We start from the raw sequence: 16,143 nt of genomic DNA on the forward strand, positions 1-16,143 counted from the left end.
CAGCACTGTCTGTGGATCACTTGTGTTATTTGAACAAGTTGTCATAATTGTTTAAAATGCGAAGAATCTCTCCTAGAAACGTCCCCCAGGCTGCGGCTAGGCCATGTCTCTGCAATATCCTTTCTTCCAGGAGTGCTAGTTCTGTAAGGTTCGCAGGAGAGCTTCTGTGAAGTTTGGAAGGTAGGAGACGAGGTACTGGTGGAATTAAAGCTGTGAGGAGGTGGCGTGAGTCGTGCTTGGGGAGCTCAGTCGTTAGAGCACTTGCCCGCGAAAGACAAGGGTCCCGAGTTCGAGTCTCGGTCCGGCACACAGTTTTAATCTGCCAGGAAGTTTCATATCAGCGCACACTCCGCTGTAGAGTGGAAATTTTCATTTCATTCTTGTTACAAGCTATTGAGGTTGTTAGAAAGGATTTCAGTAAAATACTGAAAAGTGTCATTGTCCACATTATTAATCAGGCCTTCAGTCGTTGTTTTTTTTTTTTTTTTTATTGCGTCTGGCCTTCAGCCGACGAATAATTTTGAACCTTCTTAATCAGGTCGTTGATTGTGTGTAACATTGCTTGTGCCCTTCAGCCGACAGTAACCAGCAATTCTTCTAATAAGCCTTTCAGCCACCAATGTAGTAAAATCTTTTAAAAATTATTGTTGAGAGCTTGTTTTCTTAAAAAATAAAGTGTATGTGTTTTCTGAGCAACCAACGGTAACTCATTAGGCCCCGTCCTCACCTTTCCTGCCTTCACTTTAAGTCCCACGTCTCGTACAGAATGACCTCACTCGTACAAGAAAATGACACAACCGAACGCACAATGCTTTGGACGATAAACAGATCAAGATCCTGTAACCAGCTTCAAGCTCACGAAAAACACAAAGACTCAGAACTGTTGATTTCACGCCTAACGAACGGCTCGCCCTTAGAAAATCATCGAAGTTTACTACGCGGAATTCATGTGTGTGTGTGAGTTCTTAAGGGATCAAACTGCTGAGATCATCGGTCCATAGTCTTACACACTGCTTAAACTAACTTACTCTAAGAACAACACACACACACACACGCGCGCGCGCGCGCGCGCGCGCGCGAACACACGCACACACACACACACACACACACACATGCCCGAGGGAGAACTCGGTGGGAGGGGCCGCGCAATCTGTGACATGGCGCCTCAAACCGGGAGGCCACTCAGCTCGGCTCAGAATTAATGAAAAACAACCGTCTGATACAAGTACCTGACTTCAACATTTTGTCTATTAGCAGCCACTTTGAATTAGTTCAACGCTCTCATCAAAGCTGCCAACTGCTGCTGCTGCCACAGATATGCGTCTACCCCAAACGCGACTCCAGGGAAACGATCGTCTTTCGAAGTCTTCGCAAGTAGGACGCGACTAACCGCTACTAGCCATCTGATTGGCGGAGGGTGAAGAAGTCGCCAGAGGTAACATGTTTTCGCTGCACTGTCTCAAAGAGATACAAATCAAAGAACGCACGCTGCACATCCATCATGGTTCCATAACTTATTTCCGAAATGTTAACAAAGATTAGGGCGTGAGTTATTCAGAGCAAAACTATTGATGAAATGAAAGTGCTGTTTAACATGTAACTTTCAAACTACTATTTGCCAGATTTCGTGGGCGTAAATAGAAACTGAATTGTGTTTGAGACGAGCTGTTTTTCCTGGACTCGTACGGTTTACTTTGATGAAAGCGTCTTTTCCTCGAAGAATGTCATAATAGAGGGTGCACCAAGTTACGCAACTCTTAATTTAAAGAAAGAGTGTGGCGGGAAACTGAATTTCTTACTGGCGGGAATGTATGTGTTGGCAAGGGATGGCACTGTGGTGGATGCACAGGACGTGATATCGAAGCAGTTTCTCGCCCTTTCGATGTCAGTCTCGAGCTGAGTGCGAACAAACATGCGTTTTTCCCAGGCTGAACGTGTGTTCCTTCTTGAAAATTACTTCGGGTCGCAACCTTTACTAAAAAATTCAGGAGTATTTTAAGATAGCTACTCCTGAAACAAGGATGCGTAGCAAATCAACAATTTCACGCATAGTCTCTCGTTTCAGAAAATGTGAAAATGTGAATAAATGTGAACGTGTTGGACGACCTTCAGTGTTAAGTGAAGCCTCATTGGAAAATAATCGCACATCCTTGCCACGTTCGGCAAGAAAGTCGATACGAAAACTATGTCAGCAAACGGAAATGCCTTACTGTAGTGTTCGCAGAGTCACTAAGAATCGGAAGCTCCGTCTTGTTCGCGTCACGCATGAGCTTCGAAACCAGTTTAAGAAAAAAGTCTACATCATTTTTACGTTTTATTCATAACAGCCTTCGGATGTTGGATTATGTTTTCTACTTTGATGAAGTATGGTTCCATCTGAGCGACTATGTAAGCCCAGAACGACAGATACTGGAGTTTAGAAAACACTCACGTTTTCAAGGAGCCATCATTAAAGTTACAGAAGGCTGGAGTTTGGCGTGATGTTTCGCGCAAACAAATTTGTGTGCCCAACATTCTCTCTCTCTCTCTCTCTCTCTCTCTCTCTCTCTCTTTGTGGAAACGATAGCAGTAAGACGTTGCCAAGACATCACCACCCACCAAACAATTCATAGCGTTGTGACAGACTGATGAACGTCACTGCTGGCTGCAGCAAGTTGCACATATGCCGAATAGCACCACGTTATTGTTCACGTGACATGTGGCCGCCTACGTCCCTAGATTTATGTAACCACGACTTTTTTCTTTGGGAACATCTAAAGGATAATGTCTGTAAGAACAATCTTCATACACTCGACCATCTGAGGCACAACATCGAAGACGAAGCACCCTGCGGAAGTGTAGTGACTATCCAAAAAGTGGAGCTAGCATGAAGAAACGTATTGAGGAATGTGTTGCAGCACGTGGAGGACATATCCAACACCTGTTATGATAATATACAGCGAGTGACGGGCATGAGTGCGGATATTCCTATTGGTGACTGACGACGGTGTAACGAACAAGTATTTACGTCATTTGCAGACTAATAATTACAGCTATTCCTAGTCGTATAATTAATGTTGGTTAGTACCTCAAAGTACGTGTGGCAAGAGTAAGCCATTAATTCTTATTTTCCCAGGGCAGCAGGTCAGGTGCTGAACTAGAGGAGCGTGGACGCGAAACGGGTAGTCTACACTGATAGATGTAGTCTACTTAGTGGTGCAGTTATGACCATGCAGAAAACATCAGTATTTGACATGTTTTGGGAAAAATGTTCGATGGAGAGAGACAAAAAAACGAACACACTGTCTAGGTACATATCAAGGTACGACATATATTGTATCCGTTACTAAAACTAAATTCTGTTCAAACAGGCCTCGGAAGGCCCAACAGCGCCGGCCGACCGCCGTGTCATTCTCAGGCGTCACTGGATGCGGATATAGAGGGACATGTGCTCAGCATAAAGCTCTGCCGACCGTTGTCAGATGTCGTGACCCAGTACACCCTGTATATATTGTGAGTGTACACACTGTAATTGCATCAATGAAGGCTTGAATTTTTTGAATGTAGGCTCGCCCTTTATTTGTCTTCAAAACGTCCTTTAGTATCCTGTACCACCAATTTTATAAATAGGATTGACCAGCGCTCTGATCCAGTCAAGTGTGACCGAGGCGCCAGACACTCTGGAAGTATCAACCAGGAAAGGGGCGGAAATTTCACAGCGTATTCGATTTTAAAATGGAACAACAATTCCGCTAGAGACTAGTGCTTTCTTCACTTAGTTTAGGAGAACTGAGTAAACACTTCATAGAAAGCGGGGGGCGGGGGAGGAATAGACTCTATTATCATCCTTCTGCAAGCGCATTTCGCAACGTATTGCAGCAAAGCTGAAAAAAAAATATTTGCATATGTTGCGAGCCGGTCACGGTGCTTGAAAAATCAGACGCGTTGCGGACTTGGGTGGAGAAGCAAAATGTGGAACAAGACCGTGAGAATAGGTGCACGGCTCGCTCCCACCGGCACGGTTTGTTGCCGCTATCAGCGACTCCCCCACGCCGTGAATATTCATAGCCACTACCGTGCTGTATGCCCACGCACTTAGCGGCTGCGGTGCGCACTAGAACACAGGCTTGCTGGGGTGGGCGAGAACCGTGCTTTGCCGCTGCGCCAGAAGGTATGTTGTCATCGGAACGGAGTATTCGTCGAACTAAGTCATCGGCGATACGTTCCCGCCTATTAAACGGTCAATTTCCTGACATAATATCACTAACCTCTGCAGGTGTTTAGCCAAGAGATTGGAAGATTCTAAAACTGCGATTTTTCGTGTGATTGATCGTTTGAGTTTGAAGTACGCAGCTCGTCGTGTAGTGGTAGGCGATTCAACATGTTCGGCCAAGGGACTGGCCACTGTCTGTAACAGAAAAAAAACTGAAGTTATCACCGACAGAAGTCGGGAGAGGTCATGCGACGTCCGCACAGACCTATTGCAGATAAACCGACGAATAAATAGGTAGAAAGGAGAAACAAAAAAAAGTGGTTAGTGTTGCTTTTCTAGATCCAAGGGTACCATGTTCGATTCCCTGCCGGATTGTGGATTTTATCTGCTGCGGGACTAGGTGTCGTGTTGTCGTCATCATCATTTCACCTTCATCGACACGCAAGTCGCCGAAGTGGCGTCAAATAAACAGACATGCACTGGGCAGACGACCAACCCTAGATGGGGTCTCCCGGCCTCTTACAGCATTCAATCATTGATTTTTTTCTCTTTTTTTTATTTTGAAAACGTGACGCACCCCAACAAATGTAAATGCCATTTTGGCTTACACAGAAGATTTTTCTGTTTCATTCGGGTATGTTTCACTACATTTTGAAGCTCGTATTTTCTAATTATTTGAAACTAGCACTTAGTCATTATTTTATAATTTGTTTGCAAGAAATATATTGTCCCGCAGTTGTACTTGGCTTAAAAATAAATTCTGTTCTTGTGTAACACTGCCTTTATTCACGACTACATCGCATCTTGAAAAACTAAATTTGACAGAAAGTTCACAAAATGTATTGCACCTCGAACGCTTGATAATTATCCAGTCAATATTTTTAAAAGTAGAATACTTTTCCAACTTAAGTATATTCACTTGCATATGAAAAATACATGTTCTCGTATTATAAATATGAATACAGATAGGGACATTTTTATTTAACGACCTACAGTTACATCCTCGTGTGACTAAATCTAGTTTGTTACGATGTAAAACTAGAAAATATTCACAAAAGATTTTGTTTCTCATTTTTAAAAATACCGTAATAATAATTATACGTACTTACTTCTGCTGGGAGAAAGGTGTAACAAACAAGAACTACAGGAACAAATTTTCCACTCTTTCGCCCAAGACTTTCCATCCGCAGGTCGTCAGAAATGGAAAATGTTGGCATGTTTTTAATTCGTATGTTTTTAATTCGTATTCTTAAGCTCTTTTAACATGATGTTTCTCCAACAGCGACGATTACTAAGAACAACAACACTACACATAGCTTGTGATATTAAGGGAATCAAAACACGATCATTCCTTTGGATAGTCGAACTGCAAATTTTCTATTGCATGTGCTGTTTCCAACACCGAGCAGCTTCCACTCCGTAACGAAGTAACGACTCTCGAGAACCCATCTGGCTGTCTGTATTTCTTGGTAAGGAATAAGCACTCCAATAAATACGATTCGTCTACAGTCACGGTGCATTTATTTTTTTATTGAAGTATGACGAGTTCCAGGTCTATAACTTCATAATCAAATAATACATTCTGTACTTACAAGACAATAGGATTTTTGGAATTTTTTATATTTATGGAACGTGCTGTTCAGAACTCGAACATAAACCTCCCAAAGCAGTTCGATGTAACTCTAAAAAATACTCGAGAGAATCGACTTTGAAATTTTCGGACAACTTTTAATGTGCTAAACTGTGGTGGTATTATTTCAGTCACTAGCGTGGCTTCGTAGTCAAGTACTCGGCTGACTCATGGGAGCCTGCTTTTGAATCAAATTTTTAAAAGAAAGTGCATGTTCTGTACATGAATTGTAAAATAGAAAAAAAGCAAATAACTTTAATCGGTAATTTTTTAATTATAGCAGTCTGTTATAGAACATCAGCAACTAACAGTTTTTGTTTGCAGCAAAAACTCGATTTTTGCGGGAAAGGTATATTTGAGCACGGAACTTCACGTATCGTATCGTTAACTAACTTAGCGTCCGCTGCTTCGCTCGCGGAGACTGTACTGTCTGCACATACGTTTTTTCTTCAATCACAAATTGCAAACACCTTCTAAACTTTTCTCCCTAAGACCGTAAAGCGTGGTCTTTTCCTAATGTACTTCTGACCAAAAAGCGATTCTGCTTGCTAAAGTCAAAGATTTTGTTAATCGTGCCTTTTGCGTTCTTGGGGTGACATTTGTACTCGAACTTCCATCTCCTAACTCATATTTCCTTACATCAAACCGAGGAGGGAAATACCAATTTTCATAGATTTAGCTTTGAAAATTTCTTAATACAGTGAAATATCTTCTTAAAAATTTTCATTCCCTATTTCACTCCATTAGGCTTAAATGGCTCTAAGCACTGTGGAACTTAACATCTGAGGTCATCAGTCCCCTAGACGTAGAACTACTTAAACCTAACTAACCTAACGATATCACACACATCCATGCCCGAGGCAGGATTCGAACCTACGACCGTAGCAGCAGCGCGGTTCTGGAGTGAGGCGCCTAGAACCGTTCGGTCACAGCGACAGGCACATTCCATTAGGAGATGAGTGTCCAAACACAGTAAAACAAATATTTGCTTTTATTTCTAACCGAGAAGTCAAATACCAATTTTCATAGATGTAGCTTTAAAAATGCTTCAGCAGTTCTTTAATAATGGTTTATTTCCAAAAAACACTTTCAGCGACTATTTAACCACCATAGGGTTTAATTCAAAAATGCTGAATCATGTTTTTTTTTTTAAATTTCTTATTGAGATATCGAATATCAATTTTCGTAGTTCTAGCTTCACAATTGTCATAATAGCGACAAATTTTCAAAAGGCTTTTAGTTTCGTATTTCACTCCCTTAGGAGTGGAATTTTGAACAGTCCCTTCTTAATCGACACCTACGGTATAAAATGAACAACCTTTCCAAATTTAAAGTTTCTATCCTAGCGCCGGCCACTGTGGCCGAGCGGTTCTAGGCGCATCAGTCCGGAACCGTGCTGCTGCTGCGGTCGCATGTTCGAATCCTGCCTCGGGCGTGGCTGTGTGTGATGTCCTTAGGTTAGTTAGGTTTAAGTAGTTCTAAGTGTAGGGGATTGATGACCTCAGATGTTAAGTCCCACAGCGCTTAGAGCCATTTGAATCATCTATCCTTGCCGGTTTTGGCTGGGCGATTGTATGTCGGTGAATTAGTGTGGCCCTATTTCACCCGTGAAGCCACTTACCATTTGTCAAAGAGATTCCTCAGAAACGTTTTCACACTGAAATATTTTCAAAAACCATTTCACCCATATATTTCACTCCCTTACGGATTGAATTTCCAAAAACAGTCAAATGTGTATTTTCTTATTTGTAACAGATGAGACAAATACAAATTTTTATAGATTTAGTCTCACAAATGTTTGTACAATGAAATGTTTTCATAAAATATTTCATCGTCTCTTTCACCTCCTTAGGGGTTGAACTTCCAAAAAGACTGAAACTAGTGGTTATTTTTTATTTGTAGCCGAGAAGTCAAATACCATTTTTCATAGATGTAACTTTAATAATACTTAGTGGTTCTTTAATAATGTCTTATTTTCAAAACAAGTTTCACCCACTATTTCATCCTCCTAGGGGCTAAGTTTCCAAAAACGGTGAAACACGTATTTCTTCACTTCTGTTAGAGAAACCAAATACCAATTTTCGTAGGTCTAGCTTAAAAACTGCCTTAGCAGTGAAATATTTTCAAAAAACCGTTCATCCCTTATTTCCCCCACCCACCGAATGAAATTTCGAAAACAAGACGCCAACAGTATAAGATCAACACCATCTGCAAATTTCAAGTTTCTGTTGTTAGTGGTTTGGGCTGGGTGATGATGAGCCAGTGGGTGAATCACTTAGGACACTGCTTTTTATGTATAGAGAGTTGCGAGCGCTACTTCTCTCGCATAAACTGTATGGTCTGAGACCGAGAATCTTATGTCCACGAATCAGCATGGTTTTAGAAAGCATCGTTCGTGAGAATCTCAGCTAGCTGCGAACTGTGCTTGAAGGGCAAAAGGCAGATCCAACATTTCTAGTTTTCCGGAAAGCGTTTGACACGGCGCTCCAATGCAGGCTACTAAAGACAATGCGAACATATGGGAGAGGTTCACAGATACGTGAGTGGCTCGAAGACTTCGTAATTTATAGAACCGAGTACTTTGTCCTCGACGGCGAATGTTCATCAGAGAAGATTATCGTCAGGAAAGTGTGATGGGATCGCTGTTATTCCCCATAAACGTAAATGATTTGGCGGAGTGGACAGCGATCTGCGTTTGTTTGCTGATGATTCTGTGGTGTACGGTAAGGTGTCGAAGTTGAGTGACTGTAGGAGTGACAGACAAAATTTCTGGTTGATTGTGATGAATAGCAGCTAGCTCTAAATGTAGAAAAATATAAGTTAATGTGGATGAATAGGAAAAACAAACCCATAATGTTCGGATACAGTATTAGTAATGTCTTGCTTGACACAGTCACATCGTTTAAAACTATGGACGTAACGTTGCAAAGCGACACGAAATGGAACGAACATGTGAGGATTGCGATTGGGAAGGCGAATTATCGACTTCAGTTTATTGGGAGAATTTTGGGAAAGTGTGGCTCATCTGTGAAGAAGACCATATATTGGACACTAATGCGACCTATTCTTGAGTACTGCACGAGTATTTGGGATCAGCACCACGTAGAATTAAAGGAAGACATCGACGCAATTCAGAGATGGGCTGCTAGATTTATTAGTAGTAGCTTCGAACAAAACGCAAATGTCACTGAGATGCTTCAGGAACCCAAATGGAAATCCCTGGAGGGAAGACGACATTCTTGTCGAGGAACACTGTTGAGAAAATTTAGAGAAACGGCATTTGAAGCTGACTGCTGAACGGTCCAACTATTTCCAACACACATGCGCGTAACGTTCACGAAGAGAAGACACGAGGAATTAGGGCTCATACTGAGGCATATAGATAGTCGTTTTTCCTTCGAGTAGAACAGGAACGGAAATGACTAGTAATGGTACGATACCCTCCACCATGAGCCGCACGCTGGATTGCAGAGTATCTATATGTATGTGGATGCATTTTTTTTTAAATTTGTAACCGAGAAGTCAAATAACAGTTTTATATATGTATCTCTAAAATGCTTTAGTAGTTCTTTTTTTAACAATGGTCTATTTTTTTTTTTAAGTCGAGGATGCTGAAGCAAGTATTTCTTTAATTCTGATCGAGAAACGAAATATCAATTTTCGTAAATCTATCATCAAAATTCTCGTAATAATGACTTATTTTGTAAAAGCTTCAAATGGTTCAAATGGCTCTGAGCACTATGGGACTTAACATCTTAGGTCATCAGTCCCCTAGAACTTAGAACTACTTAAACCTAACTAACCTAAGGACATCACACACATCCATGCCCGAGGCAGGATTCGAACCTGCGACCGTAGCAGTCCCGCGGTTCCGGACTGCAGCGCCTAGAACCGCAAGACTTTGTAAAAGCCTTTCATACCCTACTTCACCCCTTTAGAGATTAAATTTCAAACACTCCCTTCCTAAACGACGCCTGTAGTATAAGGTCAACATCTTCTTAAAATTTCAAGTTTCTATCCTTAGCGGTGCAGGCTGGGTGGTGATGAGTCAGTGAGTGAGTCAGTAAGTTGCGACATTGCCTTTTATATGTATTGATATTACGAAAATCCGATTGCCGTGTGGTCCTCTTGTTACGTGTTCGTCTTTTTTTTCCAGTAATTGTCTGCATTCAGGACCTTTCGGTCTAACAGAGTCGTAAGTTACAATTAGAAAAAAAAACTGAAAACACGGAACAGAGCTTCGTGCTTGCTATTTTTACGTTATGTCTGCATTGGGGATGTACAATGCTATCATTAAAACTGGAACAGCAGAAAGGATAGGAAATAATGCAGTCCTACTTATTGTGCTTATACAGTAGCTGTTGTTGCAGTCTTCATTCCAGAGACTGATTTGATGCAGCTCTATGTTACTCTATCCAGCAAGCTTCTTCAGCTCCAAGTAACAACTGCACCCTATATCCGTCTGAATCTGCTTAGTGTGCTCATCTCTTGGTCTCCCTCTACGATTTTTACCCTCCAATACTAAATTAGTGATTCCTTGATGCCTCAAAACGTATCCTACCAACCGATACCTTCTTCTAGTCATGTTGTGCCACAAATTCCTCTTCTCCCCAATTCTGTTCAATACCTCCTCATTAGTTAGGTGATCTACCCATCCAACATCCTGCATTCTTCCGTAGCACCACATTTCGAAAGCTTTTATTCTCTTCTTGTCTAAACTATTTATCGTCCATGTTTCACCAGCAGGAAAATTACTTGGTTAAATTTATAGGTGATTTGGGAACCGAAAGACTGTAGAATTTAGTACATTGAGCAACCATGAGTCTAATCCCCCAATAGGTCACACTAGGCTTAGGTAACAGGTATCGGTACGTCGTCCCCTGGTGGCTCCGCTCTGTGACAGAGTTCATTAGCCGAGGTGTCTGGCGGGGTGTAGCGTACCAGTCTCGTGCCAACCCATGACCACACAGTTTCACTGGATGGGACGTTTGGAAAACGTGCTGGGCATGGCAGCAGTTGAACACCCTCTTCATAGAGGTGGGACTCACCGCCGATGACCCTGTTGTCAAAATTAACGTCTACGTGAACCAAAGGTATTCATATTATATATCCAAAGGTTCCCACATTATCAATCCCACTGCTGGGCCCATATGACGATGACAGCTCCTGTCTGGCAACGTTTATTCTTTACGGAGTCGCCACTCACGGATGGGTCCGATGTGATGTTGTAGGCGGAACCACGACTCATTTGGAAAGATAGCGCCTGGCTGATGTTGTCGTTGGACGCACCAGTATTGATATGGTTGACAGCAGGATACAGGGGCTGCTGGAGCGGAAGGCTGAGCAACAAACTGAGCCCGCGCGGGATTAGCCGAGCGGTCTCAGGCGCTGCAGTCATGGACAGTGCGGCTGGTCCCGGCGATTTCACACACATTTGAACATTTGAACAAATTGAGGATAGAATATAAAATTTAATTTATTACGCAAGAAAATTCATGCAAGGTACTGGTAACAACATATTGACATATAACTTGTTCAACTTAAATGTACATCAGCTGATTTAACATGAATCAACAAGTTATCTGACACCAAACAATCTGCAAATATGAGATTTAAACCTTTCCCAAAACTTTAATGCTTGTAAAATGTTATTACGAACACAAAAAATTACCAAACTGGTCACTGTATTTAAGCCTTACATACCCTAATGGGCACAATGGCTTACAGGAAATAATATCACAGACGTATAGCAATATCTGCCCACTACAGCACTGTCTTACGTGATATTGTGTGCCACAATGATTCACAGAAGCAACTCATATAGTTAAATGGTAAATATTACCCACAATGGCGCTTGCGTTATAATTTTACGTTGTTGTTGTTGTTGTCTTCAGTCCTGAGACTGGTTTGATGCAGCTCTCCATGCTACTCTATCCTGTGCAAGCTGCTTCATCTCCCCGTACCTACTGCAACCTACATCCTTCTGAATCTGCTTAGTGTACTCATGTCTCGGTCTCCCTCTACGATTTTTACCCTCCACGCTGCCCTCCAATGCTAAATTTGTGATCCCTTGATGCCTCAAAACATGTCCTACCAACCGATCCCTTCTTCTAGTCAAGTTGTGCCCCAAACTTCTCTTCTCCCCAATCCTATTCAATACCTCCTCATTAGTTACGTGCTCTATCCACCTTATCTTCAGTATTCTTCTGTAGCACCACATTTCGAAAGCTTCTATTCTCTTCTTGTCCAAACTAGTTATCGTCCATGTTTCACTTCCATACATGGCTACACTCCAAACAAATACTTTCAGAAACGACTTCCTGATACATAAATCTATATTCGATGTTAACAAATTTCTCTTCTTCAGAAACGCTTTCCTTGCCATTGCCAGTCTACATTTTATATCCTCTCTACTTCGACCATCATCAGTTATTTTACTTCCTAAATAGCAAAACTCCTTTACTACTTTAAGTGTCTCATTTCCTAGTCTAATTCCCTCAGCATCACCCGATTTAATTTGACTACATTCCATTATCCTCGTTTTGCTTTTGTTAATGTTCATCTTATATCCTCCTTTCAAGACACTGTCCATTCCGTTCAACTGCTCTTCCAAGTCCTTTGCCGTCTCTGACAGAATTACAATGTCATCGGCGAACCTCAAAGTTTTTACTTCGTCTCCATGAATTTTAATACCTACTCCAAATTTTTCTTTTGTTTCCTTTACTGCTTGCTCAATATACAGATTGAATAACATTGGGGAGAGGCTACAACCCTGTCTCACTCCTTTCCCAACCACTGCTTCCCTTTCATGCCCCTCGACTCTTATGACTGCCATCTGGTTTCTGTACAAATTATAAATAGCCTTTCGCTCCCTGTATTTTACCCCTGCCACCTTTAGAATTTGAAAAAGAGTATTCCAGTCAACATTGTCAAAAGCTTTCTCTAAGTCTACAAATGCTAGAAACGTAGGTTTGCCTTTTCTTAATCTTTCTTCTAAGATAAGTCGTAAGGTCAGTATTGCCTCACGTGTTCCAGCATTTCGACGGAATCCAAACTGATCCTCCCCGAGGTCTGCATCTACCAGTTTTTCCATTCGTCTGTAAAGAATTCGCGTTAGTATTTTGCAGCCGTGGCTTATTAAACTGATAGTTCGGTAATTTTCACATCTGTCAGCACCTGCTTTCTTTGGGATTGGAATTATTATATTCTTCTTGAAGTCTGAGGGTATTTCGCCTGTCTCATACATCTTGCTCACCAGCTGGTAGAGTTTTGTCAGGACTGGTTGTCCCAAGGCCGTCAGTAGTTCTAATGGAATGTTGTCTACTCCGGGGGCCTTGTTTCGACTCAGGTCTTTCAGTGCTCTGTCAAACTCTTCACGCAGTATCGTATCTCCCACTTCGTCTTCATCTACATCCTCTTCCATTTCCATAATATTGTCCTCAAGTACATCGCCCTTGTATAAACCTTCTATATACTCCTTCCACCTTTCTTCCTTCCCTTCTTTGCTTAGAACTGGGCTGCCATCTGAGCTCTTGATATTCATACACGTGGTTCTCCTTTCTCCAAAGGTCTTTTTAATTTTCCTGTAGGCAGTATCTATCTTACCCCTAGTGAGATAAGCTTCTACATCCTTACATTTGTCCTCTAGCCATCCCTGTTTAGCCATTTTGCACTTCCTGTCGATCTCATTTTTGAGACGTTTGTATTCCTTTTTGCCTGCTTCATTTACTGCATTTTTATATTTTCTCCTTTCATCAATTAAATTCAATATTTCTTCTGTTACCCAAGGATTTCTAGCAGCCCTCGTCTTTGTACCTACTTTATCCTCTGCTGCCTTCACTACTACATCCCTCAGAGCTACCCATTCTTCTTCTACTGTATTTCTTTCCCCTATTCCTGTCAATTGTTCCCTTATGCTCTCCCTGAAACTCTGTACAACCTCTGGTTCTTTCAGTTTATCCAGGTCCCATCTCCTTAATTTCCCACATTTTTGCAGTTTCTTCAGTTTTAATCTACAGGTCATAACCAATAGATTGTGGTCAGAGTCCACATCTGTCCCTGGAAATGTCTTACAACTTAAAACCTGGTTCCTAAATCTCTGTCTTACCATTATATAATCTATCTGATACCTTTTAGTATCTCCAGGGTTCTTCCACGTATACAACCTTCTTTCATGATTCTTAAACCAAGTGTTAGCTATGATTAAGTTGTGCTCTGTGCAAAATTCTACTAGGCGGCTTCCTCTTTCATTTCTTAGCCCCAATCCATATTCACCTATTATGTTTCCTTCTCTCCCTTTTCCTACACTCGAATTCCAGTCACCCATTACTATTAAATTTTCGTCTCCCTACACTATCTGAATAATTTCTTTTATTTCATCGTACATTTCTTCAATTTCTTCATCATCTGCAGAGCTAGTTGGCATATAAACTTGTACTATCGTAGTAGGTGTGGGCTTCGTATCTATCTTGGCCACAATAATGCGTTCACTATGCTGTTTGTAGTAGCTTACCCGCATTCCTATTTTCCTATTCATTATTAAACCTACTCCTGCAATACCCCTATTTGATTTTGTGTTTATAACCCTGTAGTCACCTGACCAGAAGTCTTGTTCCTCCTGCCACCGAATTTCACTAATTCCCACTATATCTAACTTTAACCTATCCATTTCCCTTTTTAAATTTTCTAACCTACCTGCCCGATTAAGGGATCTGACATTCTACGCTCCGATCCGTAGAACGCCAGTTTTCTTTCTCCTGATAACGACATCCTCCTGAGTAGTCCCCGCCCGGAGATCCGAATGGGGGACTATTTTACCTCCGGAATATTTTACCCAAGAGGATGCCATCATCATTTAATCATACAGTAAAGCTGCATGTCCTCGGGAAAAATTACGGCTGTAGTTTCCCCTTGCTTTCAGCCGTTCGCAGTACCAGCACAGCAAGGCCATTTTGGTTAATGTTGCAAGGCCAGATCAGTCAATCATCCAGACTGTTGCCCCTGCAACTACTGAAAAGGCTGCTGCCCCTCTTCAGGAACCACACGTTTGTCTGGCCTCTCAACAGATACCCCTCCGTTGTGGTTGCACCTACGGTACGGCCATCTGTATCGCTGAGGCACGCAAGCCTCCCCACAAACGGCAAGGTCCATGGTTCATGGCACGTAGCACACCGATTTACCAAGACAATTAGTGCCAAGTACAGTCTGGTCCAGAATAATGCGTGCCCTACCACAGATTAAAGTACTCAGAATCAGTAATGAACTGTTTTACAAGGCAAGCACATTCAGTTCAGACAAGTTAACAAGACAGTGCCTCCATTTGAATTATACCACAGAAATCCATCAATAGTCGTAGGCCAGACGGTGATTCGAAAGGGATTGATAACAAGTTATCGCACTGTTCGCGGTTGCCACTAAACCCCTGGTGTGCGATGGACGTGTGGGCTAGAAACCCCGTTGCAACAGGAGCCGTTAACAACGGTACCCACAGAACTCTTTCTAAATCCACACCGAGAAATGACGTCAAAGGGGTTTCCAAAACAGTTTAACATTCAACAGTAGTGAGTAAGAGATAAGGACAAAAAAACAAACACACACGGCACTTACAATTAGCCTTGAATTATTCCTAGCTGTGGTTAAGATTGAATTAATTTTAACCCAACAGGTAAACAGGGGTGTCACAGTAGACTCAAACTTTACTTGACTAGCGTGACAATTTAAAGACACTCAAGTAAGGGTATTGTGAAAGACTTCATCAATAATTTAAGCAAACACGCCCACATAGGCACTCCAGTTCATAGGTAAATCAACCGGGGCACAAGTCGGTATTTCGACACGCGACGTGGGAACACTCACTGCTCAGCAGCGCAAGCAAGAGCACGACAGAAAGAAGTCTCGCTGTAACTCCACCAGATGAAGATGCACCAAACTGACTGCTCACCTTTATCAATATTAATCCAAACACCGCTAATAAGGTAATGTCCAGAATGACACCAGCCCGTAGCCACAGCGTGAGAAAGGTTGAACTCGTAAACAGAACGAACGACAGCGAGTCACTGCAGCACCTCCAGTTCGGCTGCTCGGCCGGCCCCAATGCAGCTGCCACACTCGCAGTCACGCCACTTGCCGATGCGACTTCCCCGATCTTCCGGCGTCGCTCCGCCCAAGCCCGCTCTTCTCTGCCCGAGACTCCCTTTAGGCTTCCCGCACGGAATCCCAGAGGGCGCACCAATCAGCGCACCGCAAAGGGAATAGAAAGAAATCGAACAGACGACACCGGAACAATCAAATAGCAGGAGCACACGGCACAAATATCGGCTGC

Source organism: Schistocerca gregaria, chromosome 7 (genome assembly GCF_023897955.1).
Source record: "Schistocerca gregaria isolate iqSchGreg1 chromosome 7, iqSchGreg1.2, whole genome shotgun sequence".
Taxonomy (NCBI): domain Eukaryota; kingdom Metazoa; phylum Arthropoda; class Insecta; order Orthoptera; family Acrididae; genus Schistocerca; species Schistocerca gregaria.